The following is an 18,800-nucleotide window of genomic DNA, read 5'->3' as shown; positions in this document are numbered from 1 at the left end:
GCACTGGTTTGTTGGCTGCCACAAGTGGTTAGAAAGAAGTGTAACCTTTTTTTGGCTCCCGGGGGATGGGAGGAATCGTATCGGCTTTTAGAGGCAAAACTTTCAAAAGAGCTGGCCGTGATCAGTAATGTCCGTATTGCGCAAAACAGTCCATAATCTGTCACCAAAAAAAGAAAAAAGCATTCCTGTTGGTAATATGTTGCACTGGTTTATTAGTTGCTATAAACAATTAGAATGAAGAAGTAGAATTTTTGTTAATTTTAAATTATATTTAAATAATTTTTATATCAGGTATCTTCTTAAAATGTTATGTTTACCTTTACGTATACAGCAAAATTGGCTTTCTCTTCTTATATAGTGGAATTGTTTCTATTTATTTATTTTTAAATTCTGTTCTTTTGGAATAGACTGCAATATATTTATTCATATTATTTGAATAGATTTATAAATGAGCGTTTTGCGTATTTGTTAGTTTACGTGTTACATTTACATATTATTATCAAAGTAAGAGACACTGCCATTGTATTATTATCTATTATTTTATTTACATGACGTCTAAGTATATTCAGTTATTTAAAGTTACTGATTTACCCTTAAGTCTTTATACACATCTTTCTGTGTATGCACTGTCGTAGGCAGTCGAATTACAATGTCACAAAAACTACAAGGTCAATCCGATCAGACTCCTGAATATTTGTTCAACTTTTTTTTGTGGGCGAGGGGAAGGTGTCTTTGGCTAATAACCCTTAATCACATCTAAGTTTAAGTCTGGCCCGAGACGAAATTAGAGGTATGTGCAGTACGTGCAAAAGTGGAGTACCTTACAGCTGAGAGGGCCCGAATTCCAAAATTCGCGCCCCTCCTTAGCGTCATGGATCTGCCACAGCTCCTCTTTCAGGAAGGATTTAGTTTTCTTATGATGTAAACATGTTTATTTTTACTTCGGTTAAGTTATATCTTGAGTCTTTTAAAACAGCATAACAAAGCAAGCATTCGAAATTAATATTTCGAACTGGGCTGCATATCACGATTATTTTAGAACACGAAGCTTTAAAGGTTCATGGAAACGCGGTATGTACGTTTATAAGAAGTAAGTTAATTATAAAGTGAAAGGATAGACCGTATGTTCTCACCAGGTGGCACTGAAAATAATTAATACTTACTGTTAAATATGATATTCTCAACAGGAGGCACTAGCGACAAATGTTACAGAAACCAATATTTAAATAATTAGTTCTATGGGATTCAAATCATGAATTTTACATGAACACATGCAAGAATATGTATAGATGACTACTTAAAAAAAAAAAAAAAAAAAAAAGTAGCCATATATCTTCTTTTTTTTTTTTTTAGGTTAGCACACACCGTGATGTGCTAAGTTCTGATAGCTGCACGCATTTCGTATACAAATTACTCCAATTTATTTACCCATCTTTTAGCGATTACGACAAGCAAACATCTCACCATCAATAACGGTGTTACTTTACCTCAACCTTGGCTTCACCTTTCGCGTAAACAAATTAACTCAAGGTTTGTTTATAGCAAATTCTTTCTGAGACAAAAAAAAAAATAATAAAAAATACGGTCCCTAGACGTTTTATACTGCTTCCTTTCTCAGGTAGAGGCGAAGCAAAAAAATGGATACATGAAAGTTCGTGAAAACATTTTTACATTGTTTTTCATTGCAAGATGACAGACAGGTAATCGATCATTGGGTATCAATTTTTCAAGAAAACTCCAGGCTGCACTTCAGTGGTGCATGACAACAATAGACTTCAGAGCGTTGTAATACGATGAGCCAACATCCCAAGATTCTTTTCTTCAAAAAAAAAAAAAAAAAAAAACAGAATATTAACAATTGTTAACTCGCGAAACTTCGATCGAAACAATTATCCTTCACACTGTATAGCTTAACTTAAATGAACTTTGATTTTATTATTTTTTAAATTCCTCTATGTGGCCGTTCCAGAATATAAACAGAAGATATATATATATATTTTTTTTTTATTTATTTATTTTAATCGGCTGGGTTTAAAAATGGTGGTGCCCTTTGGAGATAAAAAATAAACTAAATAAAAAAGTCGTAAAATTTTTATTGTGTGAAAGGTTGATCGCTGTAGTTAGGTTTTTGTTTTTCTTGCAACATGTGATTGGCTACAAAACTGTGACTGGAAGGTTCCCTTGGTAGATAAATCGCAGTTTGCCTTTACCAGAGGGATATAAAACGGCTACGCCAGCAGCCACAAACAGTTGTGGCTGGTTTCTGATGGCACCCGCCTTTATCGCCTGAAACGTGCATCCTTTGACAGCCACTGTTGTCGAGAAGATTCTTTGAATAAATAGCTTCTGACAGAAATACGCATGGCGTGAGGCCCGCGATTTCTTCCAATTGAAATAAACATGGCCTGGCGTTGTTTTCGTCTGCCAGTTCTCGTTGAACAACAATACTTGTTTGCAATTCTGGACGCAGCCGATAAACGAAAGTATTGTTTTTATCTTTTAGCAAAAAGTTGCTTTTTTTTTTTTTGATAAGCAGATAAAAATTTCTTCGCCGTTCTCAAGCTGTGAGGCCATTTTAATTTTCTCCTGCGTTGTGTGTCTATAATGAATGAAGAAAAATTGGAAGGCTCTATCCTTTGTAAACTGTTCTTTAAAACAGTTTCAGATAACCTTGCTTACTCGGAGACTACACACTGTTTCCATGGCAATGTTGGCGATGACCTTGAGTGACCTTTAATAACGATCATCATGGAAATCTTTGATACTTTCGCACGCACTCCTGAATCTTAGAAACTTGGCCGAAAATAAACAGTAAACAGATTGCAGCAGAGGCACACGATTGAGTAAGCTTGGAGGATGGATATCCAGCCTACTGCTTATTTGAATTAGAATGTTGACGTCCAGAGCAAAATTAATCCATCAGTTTCTGATATATATTTTGCATATCTATTATAAACCTAGTACGCAATTGCCATTGAAAAAAGCAAACTTGCAAATGTACAGTCAATGTCGCGCCTACACACTGGGGATAAAATAACCATAAAAAACGGGGGGGGGGGAAGACTTCATCATCCCCTGCCATCCAGATATTCATAATTCATTGTTCTTTACCTTGAAAACATATACACTGTGTGTTACATTTCAAGCGCGATGACAAATAGTAATAATTCATGATACATAACAAAAAAAAAAAAAAAAAAGAAGGAAAAAACAAAGCGCAACGACTTTTATGCGCGAACTAAGAACATTTCGCTTCTGCGCATCCGCCACATTGTTCATCCATTCTTCCAACAGCGCACATGGCTACAAACATAATATCCAGTATATGGATATCCTGTGTGATATGTATGAAAAAATAAATAATAATTACCTGATTTCTATTCTTCCGATTTTAATGAAATTTGGGGAAACTAGACAGATCATTATAAAATTTCATGAAAATCCATCCCTGGGAGTCGAGTTATTATATGCTTTCCATGAGAAAGACATTGAGCAGCAGCCTTGCTTTCCAGGCTGCTACTCAATTGCATTTCAATAGAAGCAGCAGTGTAAGAATCACTTTCACCTCTGCCAGCGGCTACTGTTAATCTATTAGTCCGTGTATCCCCCCAAGCTAGCAGGTTTTCCGACCCACCTAACTTTGCCTCGATAGCATCAGCAAATATTCTTGCACTCTTTCTATTTAAGTGTATCCCATCCCTGTAGAAGTAGTCTCTCCTGTTAACAAGTACAGTCCAGGCTGAAAAAAATTCTACCCCTTGAGCCTTGCACAATCTCTCCAGGACCAAATTAATTGACAAGGCTCTTATCATATACTCGAATATATTTCTGTTATATTTAATCTTTCCATGCATTAAAATAATTTCCCTCCTAGTGATATTTATTCAGCCAATGAGAGAAGTGGGATGCGGGTTACGTGTAATACGTAACAAATACAGTACTAACATACGTAACAGAAGCTTGTTTTACTGTGGTAAAACCCTGTCAAGTGTCTTTCATGTAGAGGTTGATTGCTCTAGATTTTTCCCTATTAAATATTGCTCTGGCCTTCGAGTAGTTAATTTCATTTTGTGCATCATTAGACAGCTTCCATTTTCTGTGCAGAGTTTGCTTTAGTTTAAACAATGTAGTTAGGCTAGAATTCCACCAGGTTTTCGATCTTGATGATATCCTTACTACTTTGGAAGCCGAAAATTCTGTAATAGAGTTGATCTAACTGGTTAAGAGAGTTGTTGCAAATAAGGCACACATTTGAGTAGACATTCCCACTGGATACAGCTGGCAGCAAATAAGCATTTATTTGGGTCCAGAAAGGCTGGCGAAGTGACAAGCCGTCTCTAATTTTTTTTTTCTTGGCATTGAAGTCCATATACAGTAGCATTATGAGCATTGCAATCGGGCTATGATCGGATGGAAAGAACATTTCGGGGGATACATCAATTATACGTTTACCAGACGACAGAATTAGGTCAAGTCTATTTTCACCTCTTGTAGGTTAGTCATTGATAAGAGAGATGGAGCGTGGCTGTAGTCTATTTAGCATGGTGTCCAGCAGGTTATTGAGCTGTGGTGGAAGGTTGAAATGTCCTCGTACTATATGAGTGGCTGACACATGTTAATTTGTTGGGAAGTCAGTCTGCTACATTATTTATCATTTCTAGACTAGGGACAGGTGGAATGTAAACGACCGCTATATCTAAGAGTACTGTGTGGACTTTTAAAGTGATAAGTAATGCCTCATAAAGCTCTGAATCCGAGTAGGTGACCGAGATGATTTGAACTACTATGTCACGTACAAACAAGGCTACTCCTCCACCCCTCGTTATAGATCTGGATTTGAAGTAGGCCTTGTATCCAGCAGCGACTGGAGACTCTTGATGTGGCTGGAGCCAGGTCTCGGTATGACAGATAACATCAGCAGACCGTGACAAGAGCATTTGTTCTAGTGTGTCAACTTGTTTCGTATGCTCCTAACATTTTGATAAAAATCTTCCCTGTGGATAATGGTTTTATCTGTATCCTAGTAGGTCTTCTGCGAGGTATAGTCTTACTTTGTATCATGTGTCGGGTAGTGACTATTGTAGGAATTCGATTGACATCTGACTGGCGATCCGGTAGAGGTTCATTATCCTGTGTAACTGATGGGGTGCGTATATTTTGCGATGGCCTAGTTTCCTTCCTTTGGCGTCATACTTGCGAGTTTGTGGTTGGCTTACTGGGTAATACATAGCCAGGTGGTTTTAATCTCGGATGGCCGTTGTGATAAAAAAGCCTGATGAGAGCTCTCACTGGCCAGAAGGATGTGGCGGCAACATTATTAATATCTTTTTCATCACACTCAATTTTGAAGGACGCATATGTGGCTGCCCTCTTCAGTAGGGTGACTCTTACAATTATTTCCATATGTCGTAGGCATTCAGACACAGTTTGGTCTGGAGTAGGGCTTACAATACCGAGATCCCGGTCATTTTTTTCCACTATTCAAATAACGGTGTTGATACAAAAATATCGGTTTTTCGGTACTAATTTAAAAAAAAAAAAAAAGTTTATAATTTAACCACATAAAGGTTATAAAATCACCTTTATGTGATTATGACGTCCTTATCTCTACTAGCAAATATTCGATAAATCATCGATAGGACACCGTGCAACATTGCAACCTGTCCACAATTCTCGGACAACTTCATGTCTGACCGTATCGTAAGTCCCGTTCCTTCACTACTGACTTTATTTCAACTCCACCAAGTGTATAAGTTATTTTGGGGTTGCTGTTCCCCAGGTGTAAGATGTAAACCTTGCATTTTGCTGAATTAAAGCATAGCTGCCACTTTTCTCACCATCCTGGAAGTCTATCTAGGTCACTCTGAAGAAGCTCTGCTTGGCGGCGATCATTAACTACTCTACTGATCTTTACATCATCTGCAAGTTTAGATTTCATGCTCTCCATCCCTTCATAGATGTCATTTAAGATAATGAAAAACAACAGTGGTCCCAATACTGATCCTTGGGGAACCCCACTTCTTACATTAACCCAAGCTGAGGAATAATCATTTATTACAACCCCCTGCCTGGTACCCTCAAACCATCGTGCTATCCATCTAAGGATTTTCCCTGTGATTCCAGCCTGCTCCAACTTATAAAGTAACCGCTCATGTGGGACTGAGTCAAATGCTTTGCTGATATCTAAATGATACTGAATTCCACCCTTGATCATTGCCTCCATGATTTTCCCTACTACTGAAGTTAGACTGGCCGGTCGGTAATTTCCCGTTACACTCCTAGAACTGCCTTTATGTTCCAATTTACACCAATCCAACGGAAATCTCTCCTGAGTCCAGTGATGCTCTCATAACTAGTCTTAATGGTTCAATGCACTCACTTGCCGCCTCCTTTAAGATTATAGGGTATATGCCATCAACCACAGGAGCCTTACTAGCCTGTGGCCTCCTGGCGGTGGCGGGCACATTATTGTATCTTTAGTGTACAATAAAGATTTTCTCTCTGTGGGCGCGAAAGTTTTCTCATTAAATCAACATTGTGAAATTTCAACATCATTACATTTTTTTTTTTCAACTTCACTCCCATAATTTCTCATTGACGTGAAGGGTTTTTCTTCTGTAAATATCGATGCAAAGTAACTGTCGAGTTCATCTGCAACATCAGTTTGGGGTATCTAATACTATCCCACGCAATTACATATGCGTCCGATCTGATTTGTCCTTCTCTTCTTTGCATTTATATATGTGAAGAATTCCTTTGCCCTCTTTATTCTTTATCCCCACTGTTTGCTCTCTCCCAGACTCATTAAATATACTATAGCGAAAATTATACTTCGCTGAATAAAACGTCTTTCTCCTTCAGAAAACGATGAACGTAATTCAACCATGGAAGACTAACATGGAACAGAACATCAGTGTTCCACAAATTCTTTCCAAAATAAGAAATTGCCTGACTCCAACGAGATTTTAAAAGATGAACTCGAGTCGGAAATTAATGAAATACTTTTAACTATTTTTTCTAAAAAGTTCAAAGCCTAGAAAATATGGACTGAAATCGTCTACGATTATCTCAGTACCAGAATAGAATCTGAAAGGGCGTTTTCTGCCGTTAATCAAATACTGTATGTACCAAAATTAGTATCCATCTTAAACGATCATGCTATTAATTGCTTACGTTTCTTAAGAGCTTACTTTATTCGGACAGGTAGTGTGGATGCTTAAACATAACTAAACTTTGCAGTAACAATATGTATTTTTTTGTTTTTAGAATAACTGTATTTTAATGATTTTTTTTTCAGAATATTTATTTTTGCAATAAAAGTTTATTTAAAACAAGAATTCAAGTAATTACAGTACTTGTTTTTTCCTTACTTTATTAACTGTCATCAAAATTTATTGAGAAAAACGTTTGTTTTGGAATACGGTATTTCAAAAACAACCGGGATACCTGTATCCCGGTTTCATAAATTAAAAATACAGAAATACCGGTATTAAGATTTTGACCGATATTGTAAGCCCTAGTCTGGAGTAGTCTGAGGGTCGACTCGGGAAACAAAGATGGCTTTAGGTTGTTGTATGGGTCTTGTGATCATGGGTTTTATTCGAGAGGAGACTGATGCACCTGACAGTTTTCTGTAAATTGCATTGAAGATTAGCATAAAGACAAAATAATATTTATTATATCCCCCCCCCCACATCTATTAGCCTTATAATAACATGACTGACTAAGTAGAGCAGCCACCAGGAAATCAATAAAATAAATAAAATAAAATAACAAGTATGCAAGCATTTCTTCTGAATTGGCATCTCTAATTCCCCTGCGCTCTTGGCGCCTCCGTAGCAGGGTGGGCAGGAGCAGCAGTGCACAACACAAGCTTCTTGATTAGACCGGGGTTCGAGCCCGTGACCACCAAATACGGAGGATGTGGAAAGGTCAGGGAATGACCACCGCATATCCCCGGAGCAATATGGCCTTAGTTGCTAATGCTCCTAAAAACCAAATAACAAACAAACAAACAACCCTGCGCTCTTCCCAAACTACTTCGAACTTGTGCCGCAACCAGTTAGCATCCACTTAAGGTCCAACTTCAAACTCTTAGAACCAACTTTTTTCTTTTTCCTCGTTTATTCCTTCAACTTATATTTCTGGAACAACATTCCTTCACAAATATTTCCTGATAATTGCATTCTACAAAAATTCAAGTCCAATGTCAATAAGTATGTTCAGTCTTCTCAGCCTTCAACTCATACAGGTACTAAGTGCTATAGGTTCTAATACCTTTTGTGTTTGGGGTTTTTAAAAAAAATAAATAAATCAATGAAACTAATCAATCAACTATCCGCAGATGGGTATAAAATGAGCTCCAATCGCGGATGAATTCCGAGAAATAGAGGGAGTAAGGATTTCGGTTGATTGAAAAATCTCGTCATGCCTGCTACAGTTTGATACCACGTATACTAATTCCTTTAAGTTACTTTCTCCTTGTTAGTATTTCACACGCCGCCTTCGTCATCCCCGCCCGCACTTTGTTTCTTGACCTTAAATTAAGAGTAGACCCGAAGAGCTCGGTGACGGTGTATATTCTGCCGTCACGAGCCACGGCTAGGTTGAGACTTTCATTATCGTCACTCTTCGTTAATCCAAATGGGATTAGCTTCGCTAGCCTAACTTCCCCGAGGGAAACAAGGCATCCGTCAGTCCGCTGTCACCCTACTGACACACGCCACGTGCTTGCTAAGAGTCTTTTTACAAGACCGTTAATGGAGAGTTCAAGAAACTGTCGATGTCATCGGAGGTGCTTAGAAGCCCGGCCCGTGTTTATGCACATCACTTCCAGTATTCTGCGTGAATGACAGCCATGTTCAGTCCTTGAAAATTCAGTTCTTTGAATAGGTCGGTGGCATGCCACTTAGCGGCGGCATGCCAGGAAGGAAATTGTATATGGGAGGGGGGGTATTTCACTTTGTATTAACTGCCACAAATAATCCATCAAACTTTTGCAATAGACGTTTTATACGTGTGGCAATCCACCACAAAATTTTCTTTTGCTCGCGCGCTCAGTGAGTTTCCCTTTATCATCGTTACTTAGTTCTTGTTTAACAAAACAGGACTCTCTCAAATGTTATTAAAGCAGACGAAACTTTTCGAAAGTGACATGAAATTCGGATGCGCGTGATATTGCCTCATACGGTCACTTAGCAACGATTACAAGGATGAAAATCTATTGCGTCTTCTTTCTTTCTTTTTTTTTTTTTTTTTTTTTGTGCGTGTGTGTGTGTGTGTTGCTTATCTCGTGATGAATTCTTCATATAAAAGCGCAAATGCGAGCGTACGACCAAATTCCTTTATGGCTCATATGACGACCTGACAGGAAATCGATGTAATTTGCACACGCGGGAAGAAATAAATTTCCGCTTGGTGAAATACGAGATAAAAAGCAAAGGCAGTTTGACAGGAAATTGATACTACAGTTGTGGCTTTAAAGTTTGCGAGTACACAATATACTTGGTGTACTCACTGTACTCTGTTCACAATGTTCACAATTGGCTGTTTATTGATGCACCATCTTTACACAATATTGGCGCTAACAGGACTTCAAAACAACTATTTTCTTTATACCGTTGCTTTCGATTAAAAGTTGGCCTTTTTTTTTTTTTTTTTGAGTGATATGTACTGGCGTAGGTTTAGCGAAGATAACAAAAGATGCAGAATTGTTGGCTAAAGGATGAAAAGCATCCACAAATAGAAAGAAGAAATTTACTGCCTTAGGATCAATGCTCACTTTGAAAGGCATGAACAGGCGCCCTTCGACGTGTCCTCAAGTGCCTTTGCTCAAGTTACGTGTGAACTGCAGCGGTAGTTACGGACTGAACGTGCCGCACTTTGCTCTCTAGCCCTACCAGCCGATATTCTCTGAGCGCAGTCTAGTTGTTGGGCCCCCGCCTCACCCCACCCCGACTACTATGGGGACGGCTGTGAGCAAGTAGAAGGTTGCGGTTTGTACTTCTTTCCAGATGTCTACTTTCTCAAACTGCTTATCGTAGCGGATCACGTGACCATTTTCTACGTTTCAGGCATGCGCATGTGAGGAGTCGGACAGAGCTTTCAAGGACAAACGTTGAGGAGCGCACTTATAGAGACCGCACATGAAACAAAGGCTACCGTTTCTAAAAGTAACGAAAATAAGTTACAGATGGAGCAAGTGCAAAAAACAGGATTCAGATCTGAGTAGCCGGCACGTGTAGCCACACTAAGAAATGGCCGCGAGCTACTGTTGAACGGGATGCTGCGTCTGGCAGTTAAGCCGTTTACTTGTTAATCCTATTAATGAGTCCCTTGGACGTCATCCCAAGCCTTATCACTGCGTTTAGAGAGACAGATTTGCTGAACCATTTACAGTGAACTGGACTGCGCATGCTCCATTAGACAGGAGGTACTAATATGATAGACACGTTGTCTGAGTGGTGCTCTCAAATAACCATCTGACTCTCTCGTTTCTTCCCTCCTACCTCTTTCTCCCTTTCTTCTATTCTTCCTTTCTCTCCATTTGTCTTTCTCCTTTCCGAAAATATTTTGGAAGTTCGGAAGGATGTTCCAAAAATCTCTACAAAACGAAAAGAAAATTTCCAAGCGCATTCTGATTATCAGAATGCAAGTGCACAACTATTGTAATCACGCATAATCTTATCATTTGTATAATGTTATCATTTTATGAAGTCCCGATTAGATATATACTAATACATAAAAAAAAAATCGAAGGTTATTGAATCAGCGCTTCGGTTTTGTTAGCCTTTTTTGCCTTTTCGCGGTTTGTGTATGTATAGCGTAAGTGATTTACTTAATATCCCGATTTGTTCTTGAACTGACACGTTGCGTGTCCAGTTACTTCTGTTCCTTCATACAGTTCGTATGGTTTGTCGGTGTTATTGCTCCGTGAAAGAAAGTACTGAAAGTACTGTACTGGTACCAGTCGGAATGCTTTGCAGAAGAATAGTTAACCCTTTTTTATTCTTCAATCTAATATTTTCTTTATTTGTTTTTAATGGTTTCTACGGATTTCCAGAAACATTATAAATGTCATTTTTATTGATGACTTTCTCGAAGAAATAGTGAACAGTCAAATTAAAATATTTTATATTGCTTGATTTTCATGTTTTCTTTTTGTCCACTTCCACCTTTGTATGTACACATTTCCGCTCTGCATCAATAAACAACGCTGAACAGGTGCATTCTTGTTTCTTCGGTTATTGTTGTTAATAACCGAAGTTGAGTTCCAGAGTGATCACAATACGCGGCATCTACTATACTTGTACTGTCGACATTACATTGGTGGGAGGGGGAAGAAAAAAAAAAAGAAAGAGAATTCCATTGCTCTGACAATCATAAAACATGCCATTGGAAATTGCATAAAATTCCCACAACTCAGTCTGGCAGGATGATATGTCTTCATTGTACAAAGGTCCAACTTGCTGCTCCGCGTGATCTGAACCGATCTTGGCAATGACTCTCCGATAAAAAATACCCTTTTTTCTACTTTTGCTCGAAGTTTTCTGTATACTTTTGGCCAGTCTCAAGGTAAAGAAACGACATCTTTCAACCCTTTTCTCTAATCAATTTGAACACTTTGTGTCATTTATAATGGATTAAGTCAGGCCTGCCATTTCAAAAGAAACTCCATTTCTGGTAGCAATTTTAACTTGTACATCCGGAAACCCATACATCCAGGACGAAATAACAGCATGGACCTCTATCCTGATGACTGCTCTTCACCTCAGCGAATCACTTACACAATATCTCTGTGTGATTGGATGAAGTGTAACTCCAACGTGCTTGGCGCCTGAGCATAACCGAACTGAGTGATGCACGGTCAGACCGTTCTATTTTAAACCACTCATATTTGTATATGAGAAAGATGCGCGCACGTGCTCATTTGTATCAATTGTTTGACCTGGGTGTTCAATTTTAATTCGATTTACGGTAAGTGCAAAGTAGAAATATCTTAACCAGTCCACCAGTGTGTTTAGAATATACAACTGTACGTAGGGTTCCAAGATTGCTTCCATAGCAATACAATACCTGACACACAGGAGGAAAGTCTGGAGAAAAAAAAGAAAAGAAAAAAAAAAATACTAAACTAATATATAATGAAACTAAACTGAAACTTTATTTTAAATAATATCATCTGTAACTGATAATTTGAATTTGTAGGAAAAAAGAACACTGCTAAACCACCAAGCTAGTACTGCATGCTAATGCAGCGATTAAGGTGTACTTTTAGCAAGGCGCGTTTACGCTGAGTACTAAGATGCCTTAACAATCAAAATAAAACGAAATCATAATATTTTTTTAAAAAAATAAGGTGTTTCCTGAAAAATTGGTTCTTTGTGGATGCCTGTATTTATTTATTGTGGACGTGGTATTCTGGCGGGTGTAGCGGGATACAATTTTTTTTTTTTTTTTTTTTATGATTTCGTTTCATTTATATTGCTAAGATAGCTTGGCACTTAGCATAATCGTGCCTTGCCAATAAAACCTTAATTGCTGCATTAGCATTTAGCTAGTTTCATGATTGTTTTATAGTTGTCAAGAGAAATACCGTGCAAAAAAAAAAAAAAAAAGAGGAAAGAAGAACTGTCATATTAGAGCAACCAAGAATTGCCTTCATCCACCCGTGTGTATTATGTCTGTAAATTGCGTGTATTCTTTGGTCGTTTTGCCTGTTTTGCTGGAAGAAAATTTCGATTTTTCGGCTGGAATAACCTTGCTGTACTCGCCTGAGACCGACTAACTCAGCTACAGAATGAAAGTAGCCCATAAAAGTTCCTCGCGCCGTTGGCTGGGTTCGATCCTGGGCTTTTTCCGTCTCGTGTGGGGAGGACGGTGATTATAATTACTGTGCTACTCGCGGAGACGGAATGTTATGATAGGTAGTTAGTTGTGTTCATGAAGACTTCCTTCCAGTTAACGGGCGACAGGCTCAGGTGGATTTTTATCAGAGAATTTCTATCCAAGACAGATATGTAAAGACCCTGTCGCGTCGTGACTTACCTCCATTCGTTCTAGGTTTTTTTTTTTTTTTTTTTTTTATATCTGGACAACGCTAAAGTTTTCTCAAGAAAACTTTCCTTTTTCCTGTTTACTTTGATCAGAAGTACGCAAAGTAGTCTCCGAAAGTCAATTCTCTGCAAATTTTTCTCAATTAATCGAGGTTCTTCCATCGAAATCAGTTATGCTGTCTAACGAAGGTCCGTCTTAACAATCCGTTCGAAATGCCGTCCCTCTTTCCTTCATCTGTGACTTATAATTCTGTGAGTGTCTGTTTTTCCTGTATTTTTCTATTCTTGAAATACTCATAATCTTGAACTACTCGACAAGACCCTTTTTTTTTTTTAATACGTAGTCTTGCTAGATGCACACCTACGATCACGCCTTATTTGAAGCTAGTCAGATCCTTTCGTTTCTTCATCGCTATTGAACATAAGGTTACTACTCCCTTGGTTATTAAGGCCTTGGTCACTTTATTAAGACCGTTTAGGGGCCTTAATAAAGTGGTCAAGATAAGTACAACCGAAACATTCAGAAACTTTCGAATGTAATTATTGTTTAACTGAACTAGAGCTGTCACTCATATCCGTAGGTGTTTTTGTGTCTGTAAAAATGTGGATTCATGGGCCGGTTTTCATGCTGTGCTGACTGAAAAACCAGGAATAACTCACGGGGAAAAATGCTGTTCTTTCTGCCAAAGATCGGCAGCCTCGATTGAAGGGGCTTTAGGAATTCCTCTGGTCATCATCGGGAATCGAACTCAGGGACCTCCCGAAACGAGTGGCGGATATTGGCACGAAGATCCTGAAATTGTGTCAGCAATTCTTGAGTGAACCAATATCAGACCGTCACTGATATGCAGGGTCTACGTTTGCTATATTTCAGATAATCATTTATTCGCAGCAGTATCAAAATATCTCCATTGGCTTTCGAACTATTTTTCTTAACAGAACATCATTCCAATTTATTCAAACGGGAAATTGTCCCAGCGATTCTCGCGTCGTCTTTATTAATTTTCCGTCTGCCAGCATTTATCTAAGCAGCACACTGCGAGTGTTCGTGACATGTGTACTACGTGTGATAATCCCAAAGCCCTGTTAGAATTCGATGCGTCATCATACCGTCGAGGTTATGCCACGACGTCTGATTGCCACTTGCTCTTAGCAGGTGACATTCCATTTTGAAAGATAAATGAACTTTACAAGGTCTACTTCTCGACGACACTTAATTTTTTTTCTTTATATCCTCAACGTTTCGTCAGCTGTTTGACAACCCTCCGCAGGTCAAAAATAAACATCACACAAATTCCAAAACTTCAGGAACCTTTCAATTGTTCTCATCAATATTAAAAAAATTTTCCTTGCAAAACTAACAAAGAAAACTGAGTAGCAATAGAGGGCGCTAACTACGGGAGAAATTCTGTCAGTTAAACGATCTAATAGAGTGCTTAATTTCTCTTCCACTTTTATTCACATCCCCGGTGTTACAACTTGTTACAAACTTGCTGCCACTTGTCACACTTAATGGCTATCATGTCTAATACACTCGCGTTCTGGCAGCATAAAATCGCCGAGTTACCCTTACCGTTATTCAGGTCTTGCTTTCTCGTTTATCTTCATTACTAGTTGAACTGCTTGTCCTTTGTTCTATATATTTGCCCGGTGGAAAGTTGCACGTTACTGTAATTTAATATTTCGTTGTCATAGAGAGGTAATTAATTTAATCCGTTATGTTTTCTATTAACATTGGACCCTGTTTACCTTAAGCAATTGGAATCTTGTTCAGTAATGCTAAAGAAACGTGGAAGGCTTTTCAGCGCACTTACTTCTGTGGTGCTTTCACTATCTGTTTCTCGGGACCTTTTTCATTTTTGAAAATAATCAAACATTTCAGATAGGTAAATCAGGATACTGTTTAGATGGACTTTGTGAATTTTCTTTCATTTTGTTTTGAGGTATAATCAGAACAAAATTAAATCATTTTGTTTCGTTTACATTTTGGATTTTTGCTCTTTTCATGGAATTTTGGTTGCGTGTTTGGTTCCCATTGTTTTAGTTGCATTTTTGAATTCGATTGTTTTACTCCACTTAGTTTTTATTAATAAATAAATTCTGTTTATACTCCGGGACGACCACACGGTCAGAGGAGAGGAGTTCACAAGATAGTGAGAATACAAGAAACAACACCGTATTTAGCAGTTACGGGTTTGAACCCAGGTCACTGAATTTGGTTTTTATTGCTTGATAAATATAAACTAATATTTATATTAATATTTATAAACTAATACAAACTAGTATTATTTGATGAATTTTGGTTTCATTGTTTATAAGCGAATTTTGATTTCATTGCTTTAAGTGAATTTTTGTCTCTACTGTTTCGATTCCATATTTAATTCTTCTATCTTGACTGAATTTTAATTTAATTTCATTTCATTGTATTGGCTTCATTTTTGTGGATGCATTTTGGGTGTTCATTTTTGTGGAGGCATTTCGGTTTCCATTTGATTATATTTTGATTGCGTTTTTATAGTTTGTTTATATTTTGGTTTCTATTGCATTCATTTGGGTTATTGTTTCTATTGCATTCTTTCTATTGCATTCATTGTTATTGTTTCCATTGTCTTGATTGTATTTTGGTTTTTGTGTTATTTTTATTGTATTTTAGTTTCTGTGCTTTTTTATTCCGTTTTGGTTCATTTGATTGCATTTCTGATGTGTTGATTGCGTTTTGGCTTCTATCGTTTTGAGTTCGTTTCGTTTCCAAAATATAATCAAAACAACGATTGTTTTTTGGTTTCCAGCATTTTGAGTGCATTTTAGTTTTCATTGCTTTTATTGCATTCTGGCTTCCAGATTTTTGAATTCATCTTAATTTCCATCGTTTTTGTTGCATTTTGGTGTCTGGTGCAAAACAAGAATTGGAATCAACCCTCATTTTTTTATAATAATTTTTTGGTCCATAAAAGTGTATTACTTTCTCAACGAGAACACAAAACCAAACTTTTTGTTTGTCATTTTGTTCCTTCGACACTCATCTTGTTGATTGGTTTATAATTTGCCAGTAATTGTTAAGCATATCGTTCATAGAACAAACAGAACGACACAGGATTTTGTCCCCTGCACTATTGAGTATCTATGACTTATATATATTCATTTTCCACTACCACTGAAATGCCCCCCCCCCCCAATATTCATTTTTGAGAATAAAGTGTCCTATGTCTTCATCACCGTCAGCAAATTTACTTAGCATATCAAGTACAAGTTTTGACTATAAAGTGTTGAAATCAATTTCGTACGTGGCTTGTGGAAGCAGAGGAGGAACGATCACAGCAAAGACATATTTGTATGCATTTTCATTTGCAGCAGTCATTACTTTTAAGGTTGGCTGGTAACTCTGTGCCATGGAGATGAAGTAATCTCAAGAGCAAAATTTTCACTGACACAAAGGGATCAAGGAAGATCGGACAGATATCCATGATAATACAGAAGATCCCTTCACGGAAGAGGAGGTTGCATTAGCCATAAATAAAACCAAAAATGGAAAAGTTCCCGGATTGAACCTCATCGAGGGGGAGTCCGGGGGAGTCCGTCAAACACCTTTGGTCTGTTGCACCCGATGTTCTAGTACAACTATTCAACACATGTCTTAATGAAGGCTCCTTTCTTACACATTGGAAACACGCCAACCTCAGGCACCCAAAGATCCAAATCGTCGCACTGGTACAGCCAAAGCATACCGTCCAATTGCTCTATTACCAATATTAGGAAAAGTATTTGAGAGGTTACTTCTCACCCATCTTCAGTATGTCTATGAAGCCAAAGGAGTCGCCTCCACACTCCAGTTTGGCTTCAACCAGGGGTGCTCAACTATTAATGCACTACTGCAAATCACTCAGCTAGCAGATAATTCTGATGCTCGTTACGTACTGGCGCTTTTTATAGATTTTAAGAGAGCTTTTGACACCGTCTGGTGACCAGGGATCCTGCTTCGAGCCAAAATATCTGGCTGCTCTTTCAACATCTTCAAATGTCTTACAGATTACTTCTCTAACAGAAAAGTTACCATGAAAACAAAATTTCATAGTAAAAAAAAAAAAAAAAAAAAAAAGGTAAAGTGCAGCCATTATCATCAACCCACTGCAGGATGGATGGTAGCCTCCTCAACAATTCATGCTGAGGGAAATGGACCATAATCTGCCACGCTGATCCAGTGCGGGTTGGCAGAGCGAATGCTACTGCATTCTCGCTCCTGATCACTCGGGTAATCTCGAACGATGTGGAGCGGATTCCCCGCTTACAGAAAAGGGCAAATCATCGAATCCGTAGTATCACCCACCAACTCACCAGAGGCTGCCCGCAGGGCTCTGTTCTGGGGCCAGCTGTTTGGAATATGATTCTGGATGAATGGCTCCTGCAGGACTTCCCCCATACCCACACAGCTCTCATATGCAGATGACCTGGTTATCGTTGTTGAGGGCCCTAATCGTGCAGCTATTGAGACCAGAGCCAACACAGTCTTGAATGCCCTGTCGGTTTGGGCCTAAGAGAATAATCTGGAAATCACTACAGATAAAAGTAGAACCCTACTTCTCAAAGGACGTCTTGACATCAACAGACCACTAACCATTCGTTATAAAGGACATGCACTCAAGAATCAACGTTCATTCAAATATTTAGGTGTTACTCTAGATGATCGCAGAACTTTCATGCCACATCTAAATTCCATGAAAGAGAAGGCCAAAAATTATATCAATATGCTTGCTCACTTCACCCGCAAAGACTGGGGTCTTAAGGGACCTGCACTCCACCTTCTTTATTCAGCTGTTTTTGTACCGTTCGTAACATACGGCGCTGCCGTATGGTTCCATCGTTTGTCCATCATCCGCACTAGGAACGTTATCCTGCAGATACAACGGTTTATGTTATTAAAAATGACTCGGGCTTGTAGAACGACATCAACAGCAGCACTACAAGTATTAACAGGCTGCATCCCCCTTGATCTCCAAGCAACCTTCATAGGGCTTTCTCATACTATCAGAAAGAACAAAGAAACTGAATTCCTGAGGCTAAAAACTATTGTCGATGCAGATTCGAAGCAAGAACTCCGGCGTACGTGGCAGGAACTTGTTTCCCTCCGCCAAATCCGTTGGGATGATTCCACCAAAGGCTGTACTACGAAGCTATTTCTACCTAGTGTCTCCTACCTCGACAAACAAATACTTGGCTGGTTCTTCCCTAATTTAAATGCTATCTTTCTTCCGACAGGACATGGGTCATTCAAAATGAGACTTCAGGACTTTGGGCTTGTAAACGATGCCCATTGTGAATTTGGAGAACTGGAGGACTGGCACCACGTAATGCACTCGTTTCATCTACCTGGACCTACGTAATCAACTATTACTGGATATAAATTTAACCACACTCAGTCCGGAAAGCAACCTGTTAAAATCAAAAGAAGCGTTTTTAGTTTTTAGCAGATATGCCTCAGCAGTCTTCAAAAGGCGTTGGTATCATCTCTCCACGTCTGACCCCCACGACATAAACATCCAGACCTGACGTTCCTGAAATCGCTATGATCTCTCCTCGTACCTGCTCTTCCCTCATCACCGGCCACTGTCAGAACTGAATGAACACCCAACTGGACATCTTCCTCGTAGGAATGACGGCACTGAACTGATAGCAAACAAACTCAGACACTTCCCATTGCACCTATCCAACTTTGCAGACCTCCCTTGTTCTGCAAGCTGTCTTCCTTTC

The sequence above is a fragment of the Mastigoproctus giganteus genome, chromosome 10 (assembly GCF_048544385.1).
Source record: "Mastigoproctus giganteus isolate SK-2022 chromosome 10, ASM4854438v1, whole genome shotgun sequence".
Classification (NCBI taxonomy): Eukaryota; Metazoa; Arthropoda; class Arachnida; order Uropygi; family Thelyphonidae; genus Mastigoproctus; species Mastigoproctus giganteus.
The sequence above is the reverse complement of the archived record's forward strand: the minus strand, read 5'-3'. Positions refer to the sequence as shown.